Source organism: Typopeltis vanoorti, chromosome 20, assembly GCF_054136105.1.
Source record: "Typopeltis vanoorti isolate ZY-2024b chromosome 20, IOZ_Tvanoo_1.0, whole genome shotgun sequence".
Classification (NCBI taxonomy): Eukaryota; Metazoa; Arthropoda; class Arachnida; order Uropygi; family Thelyphonidae; genus Typopeltis; species Typopeltis vanoorti.
In genome coordinates, this window is record NC_143568.1 from 103,412,476 (window position 1) to 103,419,497 (window position 7,022).

The 7,022-nt window shown below is 34.9% G+C and overlaps 1 long non-coding RNA gene across 1 annotated transcript in view; it reads right to left on the bottom strand.

Annotated features, from left to right (window-relative positions):
• The window catches only part of LOC150095735 (uncharacterized), a 207,848-nt gene extending 201,132 nt beyond the window's left edge, over window positions 1–6,716 (bottom strand). Inside the window, exon 1 of the long non-coding RNA XR_016550054.1 lies at window positions 6,690–6,716. This is a non-coding gene — a long non-coding RNA (uncharacterized LOC150095735). The remainder of the gene's footprint in view (window positions 1–6,689) is intronic.
• Window positions 6,717–7,022: the final 306 nt, after the last annotated feature.

A 7,022-nucleotide genomic window follows, 5' to 3' on the forward strand; every position in this document is an offset into this window, starting at 1 on the left:
TTTTGCATTACGGTCGAAGAAACCAAGACTGTAGGGAACAGCGTTTTATTTCTGCTAACTGCTGCATGAGGCCAGTTTGCCTATAAACAGATTCGCTTCCGTGGGAGGGGGGGGGGATCCCTGCCTGCCACATCCGTATGAGACCACTTAACTCACCTTCAGTTAAAAAGCCGAGCACACAAGAAAGTCAATACAAGTGAACTTGATCCTCGACTTAAACTCGTAAGATTGGGTGAAGGTATGCCGAGTTAAGTACAGCCAAGATGACAGGATGCAATTTCGTTAACAAGCATCGAATACATGGAGATTTATACTAAAACTAAATTTTTATCTGCGATGTCTCGAGTTTTTAAGTTAGCACTCCACGAAACATCTTATGATGATATACTTTTCTAGTAACACAAAAAGTTATATGCGGATTTACACACACCACCGTGGCTTTAACGAGCGCCACTTTGCTGTGAAGATCTATGTTTGAATTTCGTCACACCTATACCCTGCGATGCCAAAAAATATTTGGACATTTTCCTCAAGTACATTAGTTTTTGTCTTCTTCACAGTATTTGAGGAAAATGTCCAAATATTTTTTGGCATCGCAGGGTATAGCTGTGCAAAGTATAAAAATAAAAGAACGCACGCCAAATGACCATAGTGGTGTACAATACTGTAACTAGAGCGTGTATTAAAGCAAGGCGATTTCCAGGGACAGAGAGAGAGAGATTGAGATTACACACATTGCCAATATTGGTCATCTCTCCAGTACTCTGGAGTGAAGGAACAGCATCCGAAACAAACTGCAGATGATGTAAACAAAATATGAAAGCCTAATGAAGGAAAACGAAATCCAAGAAAGAAACAAACTAATGGAAAGGGAAGAGGAGTTTGCATTCCTCCAGTCGAGCACCAATCAAGTTGTTAAACCCACGGATTCACAGCCTATTTAGCATGCTACAATCTTTTGCCTTCTTGCATTGTTACTAGTTTCTTCCACAGCCACACGTCGGATCGCTTACTGTCTTCGTACTTAAACCACGTTACTAAAATTTAGTTTATTAAAAAAAAAAAAAAAAAAAACACGCTTGGATTTCAACACATCTCTACATAATAAACGTTTATGTGACTGCAATGGATGCGATGCTACGTTTCCATGGCAACAGTTCGTTTTGCTTGCATAGAACTGTAGCAGAGCTGGTCTAATCGTATAACGTGTAGTCGCTTTTTTTTTTTTTTTTTTTTTTTTGCATACTCAGATCAAGCTCACTCGAAGTTTGATTTTCTGACACATTTTGTAACGGTTGAATACTTTTTTTCCCTTTCTAAAAATATAAACATCTTAAAAGATTTAAATATTCTGCGACGTGGGGAAAACAGAAGAACTTCGAAGTTTTCTTTCTCTTTTTTCATTTGATTTTTATGGCGCAAAGACATCAAAGGTCATACTGAGTCAGGACACAGCAGTACATGTGGTACTTGGTTAGTAGGACAATCACAAACATCGGCGGGATTCGAACCCGCAGCCTCTTGGCTAGAGAGCGGATATGCTAACCACTCAGCCAACCAAGCCAGCTCAGAAGAAATCACGGTTATCAAGGGCTTGGTTAGTAAGCTATCTCAAAATGAAATAGCAAAGTAGAGTGGGATATCATAATCCCAAATGTTGTGGCAATTACAAAAGAACCAATAAGATGTAAATAAATTTGAACTAAATGTAAAAATATTGGAAAACAACTAATGAAATTTAAATACCTGAAAATAACGGTGAAAAATATAACACGAAGTAAAAGAACTGTCCATGAAGGATAATAAAGCATCAAGATGTTTTAACTTCCGCCATATGGGGGGAAAAAATGTAATAAAACAAAAGTACAAATCCGTAAATCAGCAGTCCGAACAATTTAGTTTATGCGTATCAAACAAGAACAGAAACATCAAAAACACAAGAGATAAATACAATATGTAAAATGAAACATTAAATATTAAATCAAACAGAATTTGATAAAATTAAAAATAAAGATTTATGAATGTCAGTTACACCCTATGAACGAACGAGTGAATTAAAAAAAAAATCAGAGAATGGAACGAGCATATCACAGAACTGATTCCAAAAGCACACTTAAATTAGCAAGAAACAGGAAAGCAGATACAAAGAGACTAGTTGGCAGATAGAAAAATCGATGGACAAATCTGTCTCCATCTTGCAATGAACTGATGTATTACGAACACAACAGGCTGAAGTTTAAAGCGAGAAAAACAAGTCGTGAACGAACTTACCGTAAAGTATTTATATTTCGTACTTTTCTTCAATAAACGAAAAAAGTTTTTATGCTACAAATTTATTAATGCATCATTAAATAAACAAATTATGTTCATGCGCATGGAAGATGCTCATGCTACCCATAGGTGCATCTTTGGTGTCATGGCAACTCTCCGTCCGTGATCCCGTAAGGTCTGTCCCGATAATCATATATTTTACTTTGAAAAAAAAAAAAAAAAAAAAAAAAATCCCTGCACAATTAAGTGTTAGTCTGTGTACATACATCGTCAATGAATAAAAATAATCGGCGATATTTCAGAGCGTCGTGCGCAGAAACTATTATCTGTCACACATATTTCAGTTACGTCAAATGGATGAGAATGTTTCCATGACAACAGATTCCTCTTTTCGTAGCTAAGTGGTAACAAGCCCGCTCTACCATAAATTTCTGAATGGGAAATTTTTAACATTTTTTTATTTCAATGTGTTGGGAACCCCGGGGCTACTTTTTTAAAATAAAATAAATTTAAACTAACGAACAAAGAATTGTGTCTAAGCGTAATGCAAAGACTACAAGATATATCAAATGAATTATTTCAACATCAACTCGAAATAAAGAAGAAGAGAAAAATTTTAAAGTAAATGAATCATGATGAATGGCTGTGATTTGTTCAGATTTAAATTTTCGATCTGTAAAAATTAATTAATTCATAATGACACTAAATAATCTTTTTTTGTGCTAGTACCAAATGTGAGGCACATTTATAGAGTCATTTATATTTAACATTATAGCGCAGCTCAACGACTGAACAGGTTTAAATAGTGACATTAGCTTCAGCTTAAAAATCCATTTAATAAGAATCATTACCCGAAGTGAAATAATTACCGAGTTTTTAAAAGACAAAAACGTAATGTATTTAAAATTCTCAGAGAACTTCAATTATAGAATTACTTAGCTGTTATAACTGTCAAAACAACAAAAGTGTTCCTTTTCTGATAAAAAAAAGAGATTAGATTCTAGCGATATTTCTTTTAATAGTCGCAAAATGTCACCACCCACAACCGTGACCTTTTCAAGGATGGATCGCCTTAACAACTTCCTCATGAATGTTCATTTTTTTTTAATTGTTTCGAGAAACCTCAACTTGGGCAAATCCATACAGAATCTTATAATTACTGCGATGAATATTTTTTCCCTCAAGGTTACCGGGTTTGTACTATTTCAGGCTCAGAGTAGTGTAACATCCAGGTGTTCTGGTTGACTAGCGGCTGACTCTTCATGTTCTTCTGTAGGCCAAGAACGGAAGTCCGGGAACTACCTCCTTCCGCCCCCCCCCCTCTCCTAGTGGAAAGGGGTCTGAAGATAGTGAAAAGCCACCATTAACCTATCACTGAAAATGTGAACTGACATCTTTATGCTTGATAACTCAAGCCTATAGTTAGTTCTCATCTATGTAGGCAGCTACATAAAGAAATTAGGTGTTAGCCAAGACAACTTGATTTCTTGATTCCATGCAGGATGTTCCGACGGAATATTTACACAAAAATATGAAGTAAAAACAGAGGTCATACGATGAAAAAACAAGATTTTTATACCACATGACCTTTTCAATTCAATTACTCCTTACTCTTAATGATGTTTTTATTATTATTATTGTTTTTAAATTATTAACGCGACAGAACACTTCTAGTTACACCCATACAAAATAACATTCGAGAAGCAATGTTTATTATTATGAACATGATTTTAACCATCAAGACAGTTTTTTCCATGCTAGAAAAGGGAAAGAAGGATATCTATAAGGCCAACAGCTTTTCGTGGATAGGATTCACATGAAACTAGCAATATTAGTATCTCTGAATAACTCATAGTGGTGGACTAGAGTATTTCAAAAAAATGCCCACCAAAAAGGGACTGTACTTGGCTCAAATGTAAGAATATTGTTTTATTAACTCAGCTGTATTTGATTCCGGAGAAAATCTATCGGGGTTTAATTTGTGAATTTTCAGAACCTTATCCGAGCGACAATAGTTTATAAGACTGGTGTGTTAAGCAAATTCTTATTCTAAAACACAGAATATAAGTTATGATTGTTATTGTACAGGCACCTCCGTGGAGGCTGTAGACTCATCGTAGGAGGTTCATTTTAAAAACATAAATCAACAATTGTCAATCCCCGTACAATATCTGTCATATTTTACTTGGAAATCATTTACCGACGAAGACACGCAACTGACTCTGACAATCCTTTCCACTCATTCACCACTCTCCAAGCAAAAAATCTAGTCTTCATTCCCTTGCTAACACACTCTTACTCAATTTACATGGATGATCTCTAGTTTTCTTCGCATTATTCATGTACTGAATTTTTCGCCCACATTAATCCTGTAACCCCCCCCCCCCAAAGCAACTTATGTCTCTATCATATCTCCTCTTACCAGCCGATCAACCAGCTTCTGTAACCCATAAAGAGCATCATATAGTATTCCCACCATCTTAGTTACTTGCCTTGAATCCGTTCTACCTCATCCACATCTCCAAGAAACCCAGGCAACCAAATCTGCGCACAATAATCCAGATGAGACCTTATCAAAGCCTTATAAAGAGGAATAATAACCTTATCTCTGCATGTCAGGGTGTTTCTCAATAGAAAATTTCAACTCCCTATCCACCAGCACTCCTAAATCCCTGGCTTCATCAAGTTGCTGGAGTACAGTCCCATCCATATGGTACACAGCTGGCAATCTTTGCACTCCAAAATGCATAACCTTACACTTTGCCACATATTAAACTGGTATCCGTTCTCCTTTGTTCATACTGCCAGTCTATTTAAATCATCCTGTAAAATATCAATATCATTTTTGTTGACTATTGCTCTAATTTTTTTTTTTTTTCATCATTTCAAGCAACTGAATATTTCCCAGCAGGTATTTCCTACGAGAAAAACATTTAATTACAATAAACAACGCAGAAGCACCGGCATGCAATGAACATCTAAATGTAGCAAACATAAAACATATAAGACATTTTACTTTAAGCTGTACTACTCCAAATTGATTTCATTCTTCCCACTTTGATTAACTTCAATGCACTTTGGATAACACATCAAACGTCCTTTGGATAAATCAATAAGCCGAAGGTATTAAAATAAATAATTATTTCATTTCATAGAAACAGCAAGTTAAAATAACGTTATTTATAGATGAGTTTCATTGGCTAGTATAATGACGATAGTACATCTCACGGATAAAAAGTTAAACCAAGCTAGCAAAAGCCAAATTAAATATTCAGGAGAATACTGTGAATTTTAATATCTGAACTATCTTAAGCTTGTATTATTATCTAAACGTTTTGCGCAGGTTTCACTGCGTTTGGATATAAGACCGCAGAGAATAATAAATATTTGTTTGAGTACCACATGATCGCTGTTCCACTTTTAAGAAATTCCAATATTAAAGGGAGGAAGAAAGAATCTAATATTAAAAAAAAAAAACATGCTAATGGAGGGGGGGGGGAGAGAATATTTGTATCATTATCATTTGAAAATGAAAATAGGGACATTGTTAACGACCGGATTGGTTCGATATACGTAATTTTTCACTTCAACTTTTGGTTTCTTAGCGTAACATGTCTACTTGGTTGAAAAGAATTTTAACCTTAATAATAATTAAATCTGGTATATTTGCAACAGTTTTTTTTTTTTTTTTTTTTTTTTAGTATTACAAAGAAGACACAATGAAATAAAAATACCATCTAACTTGAAATTTCTTTCTATTCGTCTTCCTTCAGTAGACATCCCTATTTTACTTCCAACTTTTTGCATGATAATATTCTTTGTAAATTGGCATTTAACCAATAGCTTCACAAAAGCGTTTACTCCACCCATCATGTAGACTAGAGGGTGGGGCTAAACTACACGTGCAACAACACAGCCCTACTTAAGAATCGTGTGAAGCTTGAGTGCCGCCCATTTGCGTGACGTGATTGAGAGGGAAAAAAATAAGAAGAAAGAAAATGTGACATCCATTAAAGCATTCTTGTAGTGATTGCACAGTTGCAGAAATATATTAAACTCAAACTTGACGAAGTATTTGGAGTCTTTATAACCCATGCGATAAAAAAAAGGGCATTCAGAGGGGGGGAGTAGCAAGTGGGAAAAAATATTAAGATGACCCTGTCCCATCTAAAGCGTTCATACCTACAAATAATGCATTTCGTAATCTGCGCATGGCATACTGCACTTCCAAAACATTTGAGTAACTACTTTACACAGTAATTTTATCTATAACAGACGTGCACAAAAATTTCGCTTTATTTCCATCTTAAATTTTAGAGTTATTTTAGTTTTCTGTAATAACTACGTATTGCTGAGAACATAATAAATAATTAAATTATCAGTTATTTATTATAATAAATAGTTTAATTATAATTTACCTGTTTAGTTTGATCGAAACACTTATTTGTAACTCACTCTTATCAAACGTACACAAACTGAAATAGCCAAACGAACAAACAAACGTCACATGATCAATGCTAGTTGTGTGACCGTTGCACACCTTGTGGCGATTTTCTGTCAGTATTTTTGGGCTGTAGTCAAGTTAAGGCAGTGCGCCAAAATTTATTCAAAATAAACCAATCATTTATGTTACAATTAAAAGGTTTTATACGGTGTAAACTCGATTTGAGATTTAAAACTTGACTCATGCAATAACTTGCTTTTTTCATGAGGAAGGAATTGCCATCTAGAGCATATATCTACATAATTGT